The sequence below is a fragment of the Paramormyrops kingsleyae genome, chromosome 10 (genome assembly GCF_048594095.1).
Source record: "Paramormyrops kingsleyae isolate MSU_618 chromosome 10, PKINGS_0.4, whole genome shotgun sequence".
NCBI lineage: Eukaryota > Metazoa > Chordata > Actinopteri > Osteoglossiformes > Mormyridae > Paramormyrops > Paramormyrops kingsleyae.
Window position 1 is genome coordinate 18,502,806 of NC_132806.1, and position 19,107 is coordinate 18,521,912.

At 42.5% G+C, this 19,107-nt stretch overlaps 1 protein-coding gene and 1 long non-coding RNA gene across 5 annotated transcripts in view; one reads left to right on the forward strand and one right to left on the reverse strand.

Annotated features, from left to right (window-relative positions):
• The window catches only part of mid2 (midline 2), a 108,975-nt gene that overhangs the window by 37,546 nt on the left and 52,322 nt on the right, over positions 1–19,107 (forward strand). Inside the window, exon 1 of one of the 4 annotated variants that reach the window (XM_023830552.2) lies at positions 11,149–11,614. The exons of 2 other annotated variants lie outside the window; for them this stretch is intronic. The gene's annotated coding sequence lies outside the window, so the exon portion shown is untranslated. Of the gene's footprint in view, positions 1–11,148; positions 11,615–19,107 lie in introns of those variants that run through there. One more of the 4 variants, XM_023830550.2, reaches the window with a different exon arrangement.
• Positions 8,784–9,465, reverse strand: LOC111853549 (uncharacterized). The gene is made up of 2 exons (XR_002840478.2): positions 9,353–9,465; positions 8,784–9,244 (listed from the first exon to the last, which is right to left on the reverse strand). It is a non-coding gene; the product is annotated as an uncharacterized lncRNA (long non-coding RNA).

Consider the following 19,107-nt stretch of genomic DNA (forward strand, 5'->3'; position numbering starts at 1 on the left):
AAGGTACAGACAACTTGGAGTTTGCGAACTAAAGCTACAGTTCGTGACGTCGACTTTCATTAAGCAGGATTTTGAATGTATAACAAAACCAGCAAGAAAGACCAGCTTTTCGTATATATTCGGTGCATTTGAGTTGCAAAACCACACGTATTTTCACTTTTCAGTTTTATTACAGGGGTGCAGAGCAGTGTGTACGTCTGACAGTCGCCTTAAATGTCATTTCTGGCAGAGGATCTTTTTATAGCATGATATCCGGCAGGAGACGACTTCTGAATTACTGAGAGAAATTTCAGCATTAAGTAGTGCATGTAGCAAATAACACATCCGAGCTTAGGTGGCCCTAATTATGTAGAAAGCACATTATGTAGCAGATGTCCTGGGTGGTCGCGATTAGCAGCTTTAACATTAAATCGCCAAACATTAAACCGACCGTACTGTTTGCTGAGGGTTACAGTGTCCTTTATAAATGCATTCCTGGGAAAAATACGTGTCCAAAAGGTGAGGAGTATTTAATGCGTCTGTACACATTTAACTCAGAGCTGACTAGATACTTATGTATCTTGGATGTATCTACAGCAGTATCTTTAAAAACAGAATATGTAATAATAAAAAACAGCTAAAGATATGTCTTTCACTTGTTTTACTCTGTGGCTGTTAAGATTGATTTATGTCATTTAATTTCATTGAAACAGGCAATTGCTTTTAATCAGAGAATTGTAGATGGCAGAATATTGGGCTGTAGTATCTGTCGGGGTTTATACATAAGCTGTAGCCCAAGTATCACTTCCGTGCCATTCAAGTGAGAAATTTTGGGCCATTGTAATGAATTTTGTTGAAAAAGGCCAACCTGTACAGTAAATGTTTGATCTAAGGCACCACATGTGGTTGGATCACCCCAGTACAGACTAGAATTTTCTGTGAAACATGGAACGACTACATCACAGATTAGCATTTTAGCATCATGTGTTGTTTATTTAAATCTAACAATGGAATGCGTTTTGCCTTAAATTTATTGTTATGGGAAATTGAGTAAAAGGCAGAAGTAATACTGGCCTGCCTGACACAAAATATTCCCCATGGCTATGTGCTAAATTAATGATAATGACTTGTAATCCCGTTTGTGCTTCACTGACAAGTAGCGCAGGATGCAGGCTTCTGGTAATATGAATCAAATGCATCTTACGCCTTACAGCTGTGTTTGTGTTTTGAGATGTATACAAAGTCTTTAATAAATACAGGTTAAAAACGTAAAACCTAGTGAAAACTGAATACCCCTGCTGTGGCTTTAACTTCATTGGGCACAGCTAAATTTATCCATTTGCTGCTGCCTCATGGTGGATTGTAAGCCGTTAGTTCAGCCCACTAGCAATCCTTGACAGTGTCGTCCATTTAGAAGAAGTTGGGGCTTCAACTCCACGTTTCCCACTGAGCGCCTATTCTTAGTCTGGAGCGCATTCCCCGCTGTGCGCTAAAGAACATTAGATACCGCCGTCTAAGCATTAATGAACAGCCACATCCGATTCTTTTATTTATATCTAAGCTGACGAAACACTGTAGCCAGATTTTTGTTTCGGTTACTGTATCACTCTTGACAAACTCGTGATGATGATGTTGGAGCTGAATTCATGCTGAGGCCATCTTCGGCGTGGCAGGATTTTTGACTATTTTGACTATTTGACTATTGTAGGAAACTCCCTTCAGTTCCATTAAAGGGATTTATGTGATGTGAAATCACGTCTGACTAGCATGGCTCGCTGTTTTCCAGAATTTACTACATCTCATTCCGTGGCTATCAGTGAGATCTTGCACTTCGGAGGTGTAGCTGGGTTGTAATGAAGTGTGCTTTCCGTATACTGATCGATATCTGAATGGTCTGTGTGTCTGAGTTCTTCTGTGGTAGAGATGGAAAGCAGGTATGCGCAGTTACACAGAGCAGGGGCTGTTTTCTCTGTCAACAGAACTGCCAGCCATTTAGACTATGAAGTCCTTGGAAGTCAGCATCTTGTTGGTAATATTACACATACCACAAATCTAAAACTGAAATCATCGCAATACTCTTTTATATTATGGTAGGTCCCATAGAGTTATTTCTGGATTTCTAAGGTTAGGCCTGGGTAGGGGTTAAGGTCGTCATTGTTGGGATTAGGGTTTTGCCCATAGAAATGAATGGATGGTCTCCACAAAGATATGAATACAAACAAGATTCTGTGTGTGTGTGTGTGTGTGCATGCTTAAGTGAGTGTGTGTACGTGAGTGTGTACGTGTGTATACTCTGAGCACATATGAGAGGAAAACCGCAGCAAGAATTAACATGTCAGTAACATAACTCAACTTAAGGACAGAAATCTGGAATCATAGCAACTTACTACTATGTATTTGGAAAGAAATTTCCTTTGCTTGCATTTTAGCAATATGCTGGAAATTTTAGTATCCCCTCTTGTATTTTGCTGTGGGGTAAGGTGATAACGGTTAAAGTTAGCTATAGTAATGCAAATATGGATAATTAGGCTTTTATTTATAGGTTTGGGGAAATGCTTGATGGGTAAATGACTGCTTTCTCATCACACCATCAGGAATTTGCGTGTGTCAGATCTGCTGTGTGATTCTCATGCCAGTCGCAAGGCCAGATGTTGCTGTTTTCTTTTGGAATAAGGCATTTGTTGTGTTCATAAAAATCCTGACAACATTCGGCAATAGCAACTGCATTAGTGGTTTTACAATTCGCATGCTACTATGGCATTTTCTTGGCTTTGACTATAGTACTGGTGACCTTAGTCATTCAGACCGCCATGAAACTTTAACCTTGCTGCTGAACTTGAAGACAAGACTATCCATCTTATCAGCTGAAGGAGATCCAGCTCTTAATTCTACTCCCAAGCTGCTGAATGGGACTTTTGCTGTAATTTGTATATGACTTCAAAACCATTTGACAGTTAGTTACTGATACCTGTAGCTTAGCCCTACTTCCTAGTGATTCCGGTACTTTCTATTATACTGAGTTATGGGGTAATGATTTATTTTTTTAAAAAAGCTGGGGCAAAGTAATCATTGTGTGACAGGCTTCTGTGCGAAGATTATTTATCAGATTAATATCTTTAATCAGCTGAGGAAGACACTGTCTGGCCCATTTCTTCCTTGAAACTATATTTTTGCTTCATAGTCCTGCAAAAACCAGAAATTGGATGTCGGGGAGAGGGGAAGGAAGAACTGAATGATGAATTATAAGGACAGAGAGAGAATTTCTAGCACACCAGCTTATGTGGTGTAGCACATCTACATCAGACAGCATGCATTTCATTACTCTACATGCATTCTGATAAAATTTACTATGTAGCACAGTATAATCACTGTTTGACCATTTTGTTTTTGCCATGCTCACATTTCTGATCAATATGAATGCAATATTGATTTCTTTGGAATAAAACTGTTCCTTTGTTCCATCTATGTTGCTCTTTCTGGCTTATTCTTTTTTTTTTTGATATTAGACCATTTTAATTTTTAAAATCCTCAACCAACAAATGAAAAGTATCTGACTGTGTGTATTAAAGTTGACAGTTTCACTACCAGTAGTAAGTTAAGCGCACAGAGCAGTAAGTCTGCCGCTCCCAGCAAAAATCTATGAAATAAAACTCTCTCTCTGGCTTTGACAGGCCTTCTCATTTATATCCCAGGGAAATAGGTAATTCATCACTGGCCTTTAGTGAGAGGGAGGGGGGGTCGGGGGGGGGGGGGCAAGGCTCCTTCGCAGGCCCAGTAAGGCAGAGCCAAAGGGCCAAACCTTGGTGAGGAGGAGAAACAGGGGAAGGCTGCCAATTTGGCCTGAATTATTCAGCACTTCAGGGCTGTGCCTTGTGTTTGAGATGCCGATGGAGCCATCCGAGGTTTTCAGATCTACGGCCTGTAAAGTAGTTCTTTGCCGGCTCTGCGCTTTACAGCGAAGGGGGACATGTTTGCAAGCGCATTCCACCGCGTTCAGCATCATCTGAGCAGCTCTTTCATTGTTTTTTCTCTAACTTGATTTAAAGTTTGCTGAGCAGCCAAATTAACTGAGCACTTGGTACTCCGTGGGCCGATGTCAGCATCACCTTTATTGCAGAGACGTGCCGCCATCAGTGGGGTCTACGGGGGTGCCTAAGGGTGCAAAGCAGCCTCAGATTAATCATGTGCACCCCCAGGTAGAAGCCAGTCAGTCCCTGACTGTGACATGGCTGCAGGGATTGTGCCTTCTCCCTAATTTGAGATGGACCTGCACTGAATTTGTTCTTGCACAGAGTTAACTCCAAATTTGATGAGGTGTCTCTTCTTGGAGCCTTGGAGGACCTCGAAAAGGCAGGGTGAAGTACAAAGCAGCAGAGCGTCTGGGAACACCATCCCCCCCCCCCCCCCCTTCAAGTGCTCCTCATGTGCCCCTGAGAAACAAGGCTCAAATCAGCCCCCTCTACAGAGGCCGGCAGACGCTGGGAAAAGAGGCGGGGTGGGGGGGGGCTTTACCGCTGAATGGATGACCTGTCCACAGCCTGTCCTTCGGGGCGAGATGAAGCGTGGTGGTTCTCACGCGAGCGAAATCGCAGATCCCGTACGAGGCTGCTTCCTGCACCAGCTGAGCTCTTCATTAATCAGTCATGATAGAACTGGTGACTGAAATCATCACCGTTAGACTCAAACTAAACCCAGTGCCACATTTGAAGGTCCACTCTTCTTTTTCCACCACTTTCTGTAGAGTCTTGGCATGTGTTAAATCTTTATTAAAATAAAGCATCACTTTATTTCAGTTACCTTAATTTCGGTCTTTCAGGCCCACTGGCTTTTTCTAACTAAACCTCTAGTAAATTGGGCTGTTTTCTTTTTTCTGACCTTGCATTATTGATGTTTTGTTGAGGTTGTACTTAAAATGTAAGCCAATGCTTGCTTATCTGAGGCTGTTAAGAATATATACAAATAAGCTAAAGCAATTTAAAGGAATACATTATACCTATTTAATAATCTGACTTATTTACGACCTTTTAATTAGAACTAGTAACTCTTTATTGATGTGATATGTACTTGCTATTTTCATATGTACTTAACAATAGCAAGCAGTAGTTCAATCAAGTGCATGTAAAGTGCTTGTTTGGAATAAACACCAGCACACAGTGTGGTTCACCAGAACCAGATAATTACAAAATATCACAAAATAAAAACTCGAACACAAGTTGCCCCAGTACAGCATATATTCAGTCTTTCATGCATTTTTTTGTGCATGTTAAGCTGTCATGTAAGTACACCTGAGAGCCTTTGACAACTGTAGTGGAATTCCCTGTGTGTGGGCATACTTGGCCAATAACGATTCAATGATGAAAATAAGCAGATGGGTTTTCAACCAATTTGTTTATTGATCTTATTTGTGTGCATATGAATGCACATTCTCCCTGGTTTGATCCGAAGCCAGCGGAATCTACTTGTGTAGCCTCTAAACAGTGGCGTGACATAATTACCCCTCAGTGTCTCTGATCAAAACGCCACCAGGAAAAGATCGGGCCGCATAATGCCAAGCGAAAGCTCCTCTGAAGGGAACTGATGCGGCAGATTAGCATTTGCTTTCCCACCATTTTGTGTCTATAGATGTGGCATTTACACAGAGTTTGTCAGCCTTGAGTCCTTGTCATGATTATGGGATGCAACAGGGCCCCGTGAGCAAACAGCTTGTCATCAAATCCATAATTTCGAGCCAAACCCTATTATATAAGCCTCGGGCTATGTGAAGCACATGCGATCGCCAAGGCCCATAATTAAACCAGGCACATCTGGTTTGGCTGGAGTTTGACGAACAAACACTTGAATCCGCAGTGGAGCTTCTGACAGACCCCAGGATTTAACAAGTTGCCGTTTTCCCTTTTCGTGTTGATTTTGTTGTGGAAATGACTGCTCCCATCCTGTGGGAATGAGATGCGTCCCTCTGATGTCCGGCTGTGCCGTTTCCATTTGACCCACGTCAGAGGGGGGGGAAAAAAAGAGAGGAAAAGCTGCACTGAACTGGCTATACGCATAAAGATCTCGCACAATAATGCTAAACGCACACAGAATTTATGGCTCGGGTCATTAGTCGCACTATGTGACAAAAATCTGGAAAATATCAATAGTATCCAGTTAGAGACGTAACATCACAATCTTCCCATCTGTAATCTCTATTTTCAGATCACATTTCTCACTTTCAACTTAGTTTTGTGGTATATTGTGTGCTGTTATTGATACATAATTTTTCATTATTCATATTTATTCTGTCGTGAGTGGGGGAAATACTGGTAATCTGCATGCATGTAAGTCTGCTGGTATGTGTGTATGTACATAGATGTGATTTTGTTCTGTTTGTGTGCAAACTGATCTAAAATACGGGAATTATTTTTTGGATGACAGATCTATTTGTGGAATTGATTTTCTATCGGTGAAGGTGGATTTCTATCTAAATATCAAGCAGGTGATCCTTTTTAGAGCCTCTATTAGTGGTGGCCTTTAGTCAAGCTCTCTTATCAGGTCATCGATTCCGGGAAGGGACAAAACGCTGGTCAAGTCACACGCTATCGAAGGCACTATTAAGACTCGGACCGGAGTGGCACGTGTGCCGTCACTCAAGTGCTCGCACTTTGTGACGAGCAATAATACGGCAGGGATGCAAGTCATTCCTCTGTGTGTGTGTGTGTGTGTGTGTGTGTGTGCGCGCGCACGCGCCTGTGCACATTTGCGTGCTGTAAATTTGAAGGCTGTTCAGGAGTTCTGGCTTAGTTACGTGCCCCCTGCGCCCTCTAGGATGGATTCAGCTTTAAAATAACTTATTCTCTTGTAAAGTGCTCTCTCCCCAAAGTCTCTCTCAGCTGAGATGAAAGGGAAACACAGTTATATAGTTCGACACTTGAGACATGCTCTGCACTCCAGGAGCATATCGGGTCACTTGAAGCACTCTGGACTAGCTTATTTTTATCAGTTTCAGTTTGGTCATTTCTTACTCCCCATCGACTTTAAAATCCAGTGTATTGTTCAGTCAGAGTACAGGGGTGCCCCGCCCCAAAGTCCCTATGAAGTAAGTTAGAGTTGAAAATGACTTTAAGGTGATTTCACTTGAGGTTGATTTTGATCTGTGGTGCTGTTTATGCAAGACAGTGCCATTGCATCTCTGTAACGTGGCGTGTCAGACATCACCACTGTGTGCATCTCTGTAACGTGGCGTGTCAGACATCACCACTGTGTGCATCTCTGTCTCTTAGTCTGAGGTAGTCACTATGTCTTCTGAAGCATTTTCACTATACTATGAAAACCCAGTATTAGTGACCCAAAAAAATAACATTTGGACATACAATTAAAAGTATTCGCTGTAGGACCAATTTAAAAATAAAAAAAGCACCGCTTGCACGTTGTGTGAGATGTGCCTTGCACTTTAAAACCAGACTCTGCAGTATCTCTTAAACGGTCTCTGGTTTTTCCACTTCTGTTTACCCGAACGCTTGAGAATAATCCTGTTTAACAGGTCTGTTTGCTGCAATAGAGTATGCTGCAAGCCCTCGAAATCATAGCAACACTTGGCTGTGCCGACTGCACTTTGTACCTGACGTAGCAAAATAGCCATCTCTGTAGTGGTGAGTCAGACGTGTCCTGTGATCATTTCACGCTGTATTGTGCTGTGTCAGAGGTCTGTCCTCGGGGTCTCCTAGCAGACTCCCAGGGGCGAATGGGAGACAGTTTGGTGAAAGACCAAACCGTTTCAACGCTATGCTACTCCAGTGATCTCACGGGTAAGAAAGCACTTCATCAGAGCTCTTCCTCAACTCAGCATCTGATCCAGAATGAAGTCTGTTAGAATTCAGATTGAATCTCTCAGCTAAAGCCCCACTATCTCTGGGAATCCATTTTGGAACTTTATTAGAAATAATTGTATGGATTAAGTGTTGACTCACCTGTCGTTGCCCAATCCGAGGTTGCTCTGGGAAGCTGTGAGATCCCTGCCCTCGAGCCGTGCCGTTTCCCATCCTTGGCCTTAATGGGATTACCTTGTCCTTAAGCAGCATGCCTATGAATCAGTGCTAAAAATGAAATGAGAAGGCGAAACATGGAAAGTCCCCGAGTTCAACTCTGCCAGCAAAGGGGTGTTAACCTAGCAACCGCACAGAGGATGAGTTGATATCCTGTTGGGTTGCACCCACATCTCCTGAATGATGAGGATTTATAATACTTTAGGGAAATACTTAAGGATTTTGTTAATTGAATGAATCGCCCTCTTTCTAATACCCCAGTCAGCGCTTTCAGTCATCGGCTCTTCCATCCATCCGTCCGTCTTCCTCACACATGTCCAGTTGAAAGTTGTAGCGATCTAGAGCTTATCCCAAGCAGAATTAGACACAAGGCAGGGCAGAACCCCGAAGGGATGTTAGGGCACACTCACACGCTATGTGCAATGCTGTGAGAAAGCAATAAATACATGTCTTTGGATTGTGAATGGAAACCGGAATAACATGAGGAGACATGCAAACTCCACACTCAGAAAACATGGGTGGGATTTGAACCGACAACCTTGAAGGCATGAGACAACAGTGCTACCCGCTACCACACCAAGCTGCTCCACGCGCTTACAGTTTAAGACGGTCAGTTGACTGGATTCTCGGAACTTCAGTCTTGCAGTTTCTGAACATCTCATGAATGTTGACACGATTAGATTCAACTTACTATTATTGGGATTTAACATGTTATTCATCGCATACACAAATTAAAAAAATTACAGTTTGACAGCAACATTCATAAATTCTTTGCAAGGAGGGTTTATTTTTTTGTTAAATTTTATTCTTTAATTGATCACCAAACATATCCATCAAGTTTATAATTGGAAACTTACTATCTTTCAAACTTACTGTGACATTTGTCACTTTAAAAGAATTACAAAGCTATACTGATTAATCCTTTAATTACAGATGCAAATGGGCAGAAGCGGGAACAGGAGTAAACTGAGATCTTTATAATCTGCGCAATGGAAAATCAGAATATAAGTAAGCTGGCAGCGAACACCATAGTTCTGTAGAAAGGCCGGAATGTGAGGAAGTGGCCGGCTGAAACCACACCCAGTCGTGGAGACACCTGGTCAAGTTTTGTGCCTGTTGTCATCAGAGGTGCAGTGACAGGACAAGCAGGGAAGGCAATGGCCTGGGGCCCCAAGCTGGGAGGGGTCCCTGAGGGCAGCTGATTTACGTAGTACATCGCAATGACGAATCTGCTTTGTTTGTATCTGTGAAAATAAAAAAAAGGTGAAAATAAAGGTCTTGTGTTCATTAAATTATCTTTGTTGCTATTATAAATGTACACTTCACAGTAAAATAAAGGTAACATATTTTACCATGCCAGAGGAGGGGGAGTTGGGGGGGGGCATGTAGTTGTTTTTGCCGAGGGCCCCCAGAGTCCCTAGAATCGCCTCTGATTGTCATGGTCTCGGAGTTCTTTGTGGAGGTTCTAAAAAAAGGGGGTTTATACCAAGTTGTAAGAAGAAAAAGAGAAGCTACTAAAGTTAGTGCAACCAGTAATGATAACCAAATGACATTATGCTGATTTTATTTATTCTCACAGTCATGTGGTTGGTGAGTGAGTAACAATTTCGGATAAATTGACCTGGAAGCAAAGGTCCACATGGCAGAGAACTGAGACTGGTATCTTCAAAAGTGTTTCGGGGGTCTTCGTCGTAATTAAGCCATTCAAAGGCTGAGAATGGATAGGCGCCTGGCTTCATTAATGACAGCGCTCTGCTCCTCTGCTTTCCGGTTCAGTATAATCAACCGTTTATCTTGTTTCTGAAGAGCTCCTTTAATAATGGATATTTTTCAGTCTTCATATGCACCTTTCCTGAAATGGGTTTGCTGTAACCTTACTAAGAAATTTTTACTTGAATATTGTAATTGCATCATGTAATTCACCCTTCCAGATGTTTGGGAAGGGTAATATGCTTTTACCCATTTTAAAGGTAGGTAAGGAGTATGCACTGATTACATCGGTTTGTCATGCGGGTGTGGCAATGCGCTCCTGTATTAATATATTTTATTATATTATTAATGAATAGAGATATGCTTAGCACCAATACCAATATACCAATTTGTAGTTTGGAATGTACACTTACTTGTCACTGGGGCTGTAACCTCAAGGATTAACCTCAGTTGTACCCTAGCTATAGATAAATATACCTTTTAAGGTACAGAAATGGACCATTGGGGGTGCATTAATGTTGTTTACGTTGGGGATCAAAAGGGTATTAAAATAAATCCCACTTTATTTTGGGATTTTTAGGATAAAAGCATCTTTCTTGGTATTTTCTGTTTCTTCTTGCCTGAATCACTCACATTCTGAGTTGTGTCATTTCCCAGGACTGAGCATGATCTACAAACCCCCCATATTTTAGAAGACATGCACTACATTTTATATCCCCATCTCAGTTGCTCTTTCTTTTTAATTTGATCTGATGGCAGTATAATGGCTCTAGATAGGGAGTCAATCACTGAACGACTGCTTTTACTAGTGGGACACTGTAGTAATTCCGTTTATTAATCATGGGCACTATCTGTGTCTCATTGCTGTTTTACAAAAATAACTCATTTAACTAGGATTTTCCTTTCTGTAAGCCAGGTCAATTAAATAAAAATGCAGCTGGCATTCTTCCATTGCCATTGTTTTTCCGTACATAAAAGTACAAAAGATTATCACAGGCATGGAACATGACCTCCTACAAATGTGAAGGTTTCAGTCAATTCTAAGACGAGTAAATCTGTTATGTGTTTAAGTGTGCATATTGCCAATTAAAGAGGTTTGTCTGTACTTAACATGTAAAATAATTAAATTTACTTAAAATGATAAAGTTTTGGAATGTGCTCGCGTTTATTTGGTGCAGACTCACTGTGCAACATTCTGTAATATGCCTGTATGGCGTGATGAATATGGAAGTGTCTATATATATTTTTTTCCAGTAGCTGTTAATTGCACTCGATGAAAACCACCGATGTAGCCTCTGGCGGTTCTGCAGTTTCGAATGTACCGGTGCAGCAGAAGTATACCACATTCTCCTGCGGGGGGTTAAGTTACAACCTTCCTGCGAACATCTAGCTCTCACCATCGCTCGTGTTTATTTCCAAAATCACTTGGCATCTACAATATCGCAGTTCTCGGCGACGTCCGCTTTGGCGCGACGAGGCGGTGTTCTTGCGGGTCGCCGATCAGACGCGGTTGCGATCTGCGTGGCGGCTGCGTGCAGCTCTGCAGCCCCCGTCCACGGCCGCCGATGCGCGTGTCGGCAGCGTCTGCGCTGCGCTCGCCGCTCCGTCCGCCTCGCTTTCTGGCTTCGCGCGGTGGGAGGAGTCGGTTTCCTGCGATTGTCCGCCTCGTCGCTCTCCTCTCATTTCCCCCCGAAGTTGCATATTCAAAGCGAGTCTTTAATGTGCGCTTACGAGGTAAGCGCCTGAGCTAGTCGGATCGCCAGACGGGTACCCCCCCAGCCCCCTCCACGGCGATTTCAGGTTTTGGTACGCTGTCCATCTCGGGTGCATTTTCCCCCCTTTAACTTCGTGTTTTGCCTGCTTTCAACATGACAGAAGAAAAGAAGGTTCGGCATGTAAAGCTGGTAGGTAACTTCGACCCCTCCCCTTGCTCTTTCTTGATGTTTGGGTTTCGGCTTCGGCTCTGCTGCTGTATGTCAACACTCAAAAAGGGGGGAGTCCGAGGAGCCGTAATATTCAGGGAGATTGGTGGCCGGGTCGCCTAACGCTCCAGCCCTGAATATGGCAATTCAACCTTTACCTTGACGCGGCTACACATGAGTCGGTTTTTAAACGCGTCGTTAATGTGGCTGATCGTGGCCAGGGCTTTGAGTTTGGAGAGCGGGCAACTTTGGTTGACCCACCGTAGGCTGGAGACTGCTGGATCGGCGCCGCGGTTAGGCTGCGCGTTTCCCGGGTAGCGCGGCTCGGCGCCGGATCCGCGCCGCGGTGAAGCCCTGCCTCCACAGCACGGCGCGGCGCTTCTCCGGCGATGTACCGAACCTGGGGGGCTGTTGGAGAGCTGCGATGGCTAAATACGCAGAAAACCCAGTATCTTCTTTTCTCTTAGCGCCATGCTCTGTTTTCCTCTTAAGTACCCAAATTGTGACCCTGACTTACGCAGGACCGTCTCGTCACTCACTACACATCAGTCATGGTAATCTTATGGGTGTAAGAACCGGCGTTTTAGTACTACTGTGCCTTAAAGTAACGACACATAAGTACAGTTTATTACGAGTAACGCGATGTGATTCTGTGTTTTCAATACATTTAACATCGCCATAAAGTTGTGCCACGGCCACCTTTCTGTGATCAAATATGTATGAAAACGCCAGTCACTCACATTACAGCAGCTACTAGTAGCTTGTGGCTGTGAAATGAAGGTCCACATGGAGACCGGGGGGGGGGGGGGACTTTTAATACTGATTGTTTCACGCTGAAAAATCCCGATTAGCAAATCGCGATTAAATGTAATCGAAGAAGTCGTTAGTTGCACTGTTGGGTTTAACTAATTACCTAATTATAACTGGCATGCAGTAATTGATAGCAAAATGATGTAATGAAGTTACACAGGTATTTATTCTCCCATAGGAAAGTTACTGTGTATGCTTCAAGCCGGTTCTACGACTTTCTGGTAAACAGAAGTAAATAAAGTTAGTGACTTGCGACATCTGCTTTTTAATTAAATCTTTATATGCTAATATGAAGTATTTACATGCCACAGTCTTAAGTAACGTTCGTGTCTAATTAACAAGTTTGAGTTTCTTCTGTTTTGATGTATGGAAACACAACTAAGAAATCGAGACGTTTTTAAAGATTATACATAGGATCACTAAATAGACATTTGTCCAAGTAAATTCACGTTTTATCTTGGTCTTAAATTGATAGCGAAACGTTTGCTGTCATATAAATCATGCAGACAAATTTATGCTCTAAAGGTAATGTGTGTACTTTTCCAGGAATCTGATTTGCAACATAATGTTTTGAATTAGATTCTATGCCCTTCTACAGTCTGGAGGTTTTATTCTGAGGAAAGGTTTTTCCTTTTATATAAATTGAACAAATGTAATAATAAGCTGTTTGTTTGGCATTGATGTAGTCTCTTTTGTTTGGAATTTGCTGAGGTCCGTTAAAAAAGAGAAGCGCTGCCCCATCGGCAGAAAGCTGGTTAGCAGTACTCCTCTCCTGGAAATGTTAAACATCAAAAAGGAATTTAAACAGGATTAATCAGTGGTTGGGGGGGTTTAATATGTCTATTATGGATAAAGATCTTGCGTTTTTTCACAACAACAGCAACATTTACACTCCACTAGCCTGCCTCATGTCTGTGTTTTCCTCACCAGTCAGATAAGCTACGAGATAAATAGTCAGTCCTTTCACCGTTAATTACTTTTTTGTTTTATTCCTTTGCATCCCCTGAATGTAACGACGAAATGTAGCGGCCACGCTGGTGACTAACACTGTCAGCACTGTGGCTTGACAACCTTCCTACAATGAAATGAGCAGGTAATGTTTACAGAATAGTGTCATTATTAAATGTTTATAGGTTGTTGCTGGGGCCGTCATAAGCATTCACGCGTGACTGTGGTCATTGGCAAGGTGGAGGTGGGTGTGAAAATAGTTTGGGATCAACTGTTTTTAGTCAGGAGCTTCTGCATTTTAGTTTTGTTTCACCCTCATTTTTCTTCTGTGTTCCCCACATTATATAACGGTTTCCTCTGAGCCTATAAAATATAAATTTACAATGCTCAGGGCTCCATACTCAAGTCAGTGTGCTCTTACTTATTCTAATTAATGTGCCTCTGTTATTACAGGCCTTCTAGACAAAGCCTCGGTCTGGGAAAATGCCGCTGTCTGGTTTTTGGCGTTGCGTGACCTCGCTTCATTCTGTTTTTCTGTAGAGAAGGTTACTCGCACGATAGCGTACGTAGCACGGCTGAGTGTGCGTGTGTGTGTGTGTGTGTGTTTTGGCGTAATTTGTTTAACGTTCCCATAACATTGCGTTCGGCTGTGTCTGATAAGATTTTGTAAGGTGGCTTAAAAAGAATTTCTGGTATGCTCCAAGTCTGTCCCTCTCATAGTAGCTGTTAATATTTTCGTGAGCCGCAGCAATGTATGAGCTTTGTAATACACTTAATTTTGTTTTAAATAAAATTGGAGGTTCACATTGTGGTCTGGAGGTTTTGTGTTTGATTTTTCCCTCATTGAACTTGTATATGAGTCTTTTAAAAGGCAAACTGGCAGCCTTCTCTTATTTAGACATAAATGGCACAGTCGTCTCAAGTGAGTCTTTCTCCGCAGTATTGATGTTCTTCTTCCCTGTGGACCAAGCTTGTGTTTGCATAGTCTATATTCACAGTAATAAGTCTGTGTCATGCATTATGAATCAGTTTCCTTATCTGAGATGTTAATTAATTTCAGTGGTGCTCAGTAGGAACCGCACATGCGCTTCTGTCGCCCTGCGTGTTCTTTGGTTACTCTCAGTCAGCGTCTGTAATTCCTTGCATTGCTGTGGTCAGGTCTTATGGTCGCGAGTGCTTCAGCGTGCTGGATGTGGCCCACTTTCAGCTGTCACTTTTAGATCTTCGGCCGTGGATAATGAAACCAGATCAGGGAGTGAAACCATGAATGGGAGAGTCATGGCAGCAGCTCTGACCGCCATACGATGTGTTCCTATGTGTCAGCTGCCAGAATTGTTGTATTTAGACATTCTATCGCCAAGCTATGATTTGGTCTAGGGACACTTGTCCCAAGCTGGTGGTTTGGAACTCACACGTGATGTAGCATGTGAGTGACCCTCCCCCACCCCACCCCCATCTGCGTGTGACTCTTGAAGGCCAGGTACACCCTTGAATCCAGCATAATCATGTTATGATTCACCTTCACTTGACTCGATCTCAGCTGAAGGCCTTGTGATGATCCTCAGACTGTGTAAGTGGAGGACGCTCCACCTCCTCGTTTCCTGAGCACGAACCCGTTATGGCAGCCATGTTTACGCCGCACTCTGGTTCTCTATGATCGGTTTGAGTCTAATGCCACTGTTTCACTGGTTCCTCGCAGTAGGGTTTGCCCTATAGCCACCCTCTCTTTCCCCCTCAGTGCTCACAGCTGAGGATAACCGTAAGCATAGCTTGCGTTTCTCCCAGTGGCTCAGCGTAGCACTTTAGGACGGTTTCTGCACCATCGGCTAAGCCTCAAGATCAGCTCTCGATTGAAGGGGAAAAAAAAAGATATTGTGGCTTGGTGGTTCAAATGCTGAGAGAGGAACTGAGGTGCACTTGAGCAAGACACTTAATCCAAATTGTTTCGATCAGTCTTCTGCAGTAAAATGGAAAAGAATGTTACATGAACTGTAAGGAGCTCTGGATTGAAGAGTCTGCTAAACAAATATGAGAATGCATGGGTGCTGTATTGCCACAAGCAGATAGTTTGACTGCTATATTGTGTCTTTATAATAAGCATGGTGTCTTTAAGCGTGTGGATTGCCATGTGTTTATATATGTCTTGGGTTGCGGTATACTATGCTTTTCACTAAATGATACCCCAGACTTTACAAGAACTTTCCCTCATTCTGTCTCTGTTTGCCATGTTGGTTCTGTTTACATAAGGTGGCTCCCATTCCATTGGGATACAGCCAACAGCTGTGCTTTGGGCTTGCTGTCATCCGTTTCCCACAATCCTGCCTGGCACAGAGCTCCCAACCCAGTTCCATAGACGATACGTCCACAAAGGCTCGTTTTTCCCAACAGCTGTGGGGATTCATGTCGTTCTTCATAGTTATACTGCTCTGCATGCACACAGCCAAACACAATCTCTGGCCCTGTTATTATGTTGTAGCTATTATTGCTTTTGTTATTAAGCGGGTCGGTTAATCTATAAGACGTTAAAACCTGTGTGCTTACTTGGGCCCTACTACCTGCTCCATTGTAGCTTCTTGCAGCTGTTGTACAACAATGATGTTTTTTGAAGAGCTGCTGTGATTTTTGCTCCTATTATTACAGATCCTTATGCTGATGTCATGGGTCTGTCCACCCGTTCCATTTGCATATCTCAGATCAAACACTGAAGAGATGTCAGAGGTGTCATTGTTGACTGTCATGTCAGAGGGATATAATGACACAGAATCAAGCTGACACAGGTGGGACTCGTTTGGGTCCTTCAGGGGTCCTATTGATCAAAACCAGTATTAAAACCAACTGTCATAATTTGCAGTACTTGTATCAGACTGGAACTTTTTATGTTTTTGCTGGGAGACCGGAGAGTTCTTTCATGATGGGAAGATAAGGGAACAGGCTGACATAGAAAATTCTCGAGTCGTAGTGTTGTCAGAGAGAGAGACTCAGGCAGTCATCATGCTTCAGCATGTTGACTCATTGTTACAGGATTTGTGTGTTTTTATCGCCAAGGACTCCATTTTGGAGTCTGTATTTTTTTTTTTTTTTTTTTTTTTATTCCAAACTATGTTTCTGCAAAAATGTATCATTTTTTGCAAGGTTTTGGATCATGGCCTGTACCAGTTAAGAATGGAATGATTTTTGTTTATATCGCCATTTTCTCTGCCTGTTTTGTCTTCTTCACTTTCACTTGGCGGTTCCTGGAAATGTTATCTCCCTTGTATAATTTTGTGATCTGTATTTTCAGTACATTCCAGTTTTGCTTGTTCCTGCTTGTTGGCTTGTTCCTGTTCGTCCTGTCTTTAGAATGTTGAAATGTTTCGACTAATGAATCTGTTTGCTTCTTCTTAATTAGATTTATTTGTGAGTTAACATTTGTTTTTAGTCACAGGAGTGTGAAAATGTTTGTACATCTGAATGATAATTTAATCTGTCTGGAGTGTCCTGATAATAAACTGCTAATGAGTTTCTCTCGACAACTCCATCCACATTGATTAATGGTTTAAATTTTCATTGATCTTCATTCTCTGTATATCAGGCCCTTCTTTAATGTGTATCAAACTCTGAAACATGTAAAATACTGTCATATGACACTTTCCACTGCCACCAAGAACAAAGCCGTACCCAAGCCATATTGTGAATTGACGGTTTTCCATTGTAAATTATCCGAGCCGTACTCGAGCCGTACTCGAGCCGTATTCGAGCCGTACTCGAGCCGTACTCGAGCCGTACTCGAGCCGTACTCGAGCCGTACTCGAGCCGTACTCGAGCCGATATGGCCCAAGCTGGTTGTGTCGCCACCACCTGATTTTATTGAAATGCATAGAGAGATTAGCACATAATAAATTTTGATGTACTTCGTGTGGACAGTAAATAAGTCTCTCTTCGGTTTTATGTCTCTGTCACACTCCAAACCCGACAACGCTTTTACCGAGCTGACCCTTCTGCAGTGGAAAACTGAAGCGAGCTGGAACCGTGCTGTAACTAGTCCCAGTTGCGGTACAGCTTGGGAATGTCTAAGTTCCTGTATGCCAGTGGAAAAGTGCTAATAGTCTTTCTAATGCTTTTCTTTTTGTCGTAACCTGTTGCTGTCATGCCCAGACGTACAGTGCTGGCCTGTGTGGTCAGCTGTTCTGGTGAATAAGGAGCAGGTTGGGATTTGCTGTCTGCTGATTGGCTGTCACTTTGCACCTCTACAGTTACGCTGCTGTTTTTCAGCAGTCTCAGAATCCTCCCAGTCACTGCCTGCTATCAGATCCCCCTGCCTCCTCAACCAGCCTTGATGCATGAACCATCAAAGAGTTTTTCTGACACAAGCAGCACAAAGGCTCAATCCAATCGGTGGGCAATTCACACGGGTGTTTTCAAAGTGAATAGACTTCGTCTTTTCTGTTCAAACCTGGTCAGTTCTCTTTGAAAAGATTCTTGGCTTAGCAACTTGAGAATCGAGCTGGAAATTATTTGTATAATAGCTGATATTGTGAATATGTAACTGATATTGGACTAGAAAGAGAATGCATTGTTTTGCATGTGATGGCTCTGTTAGTTTTTACTATTTTTTTTTAACTAAGAGAAGTAATGAAATGGCCCCTTCCGTTAATGTAATTTACATATGCATCAAATAGCGTCATTCCATTTTGGTTCAGGTGACATACTATATCCAGGTTTTTAACAAAGAAAATGGCTTCACTGAGTTAATGTGCAATGCACTTTAAATGTCAAATCATGTCACGTCACCATGAAATGAAACTTTATTCAGCATTTGCAGAAGTGCCTGTACAGTGGAATTCTTCTTTTCACATATCCAGCCTCGCTCTCCTTTGAGACACGCACACGGGCGAGAGTGAGGCGTGGAGTCCGAGCGCAGGGTCAGGTCATTCCTCCGACGCCTCTGGACCATTCCGGGCGGGTTAAAGGCCTTGCTCAAGGGTCCAAGGAATATTTTGCGACGTATAACCAGGGAGACCTAACCTGCTGACCCTGCACTGCCAGTGTATCACAGCTGTAATAAGCTGCAGTATGTTTTTGATTAATCCAGTCAGCATCTCAACACGAACCCTTAGCCGAATAACCAGCATTCGCTCTGTTCTGCCATCGCATGGGCTGTGAAACAGTTCCTGTTATGCGACACAAAAAATGTTGTGAAAACACAGAACTAATTTCCAACTCAAACTATGTATGCTATTTATTCTGTCTGCAACCCGCACCTTTTTAACACTTTTAATTGGTTTTTTAAGTATCTGGAGGGAGAAACGGAATGCCTTTGACTCAGAGCTAATTCTGCCACTTTCCAGTACTTCTAGTTGAAAGGGATTATTTGTTGCTTTGTGAACGCGTTGTTTAGCTGTCTCATGCTTGGTAAGGCTCCTAAAAATACATTTTATTTTTGTATTTCAGTTTTTTGATGAGTCTTTCTGTAATTTTTCTTTGGAATTTTGCCACACGCCAGCTTCAGACTTAAAATTCAGAGGGTACAATGTTAGATACACATGTAAGGGCATGTCAGATTAATTGCAGCTTATATTCAAATTTCACTCAGCAACCGTGAATGCGGCAAAATATCTTTGTATAGTTTCTAAGGAAACACGTCCTGTTTTTCCTCTTTGGGTGCAGATTGTTTCTGATTAGTTTCATTTTTAATGTTTTATAACACGACCAGGTTTTAGTTTCGACAGTCTGGTGAA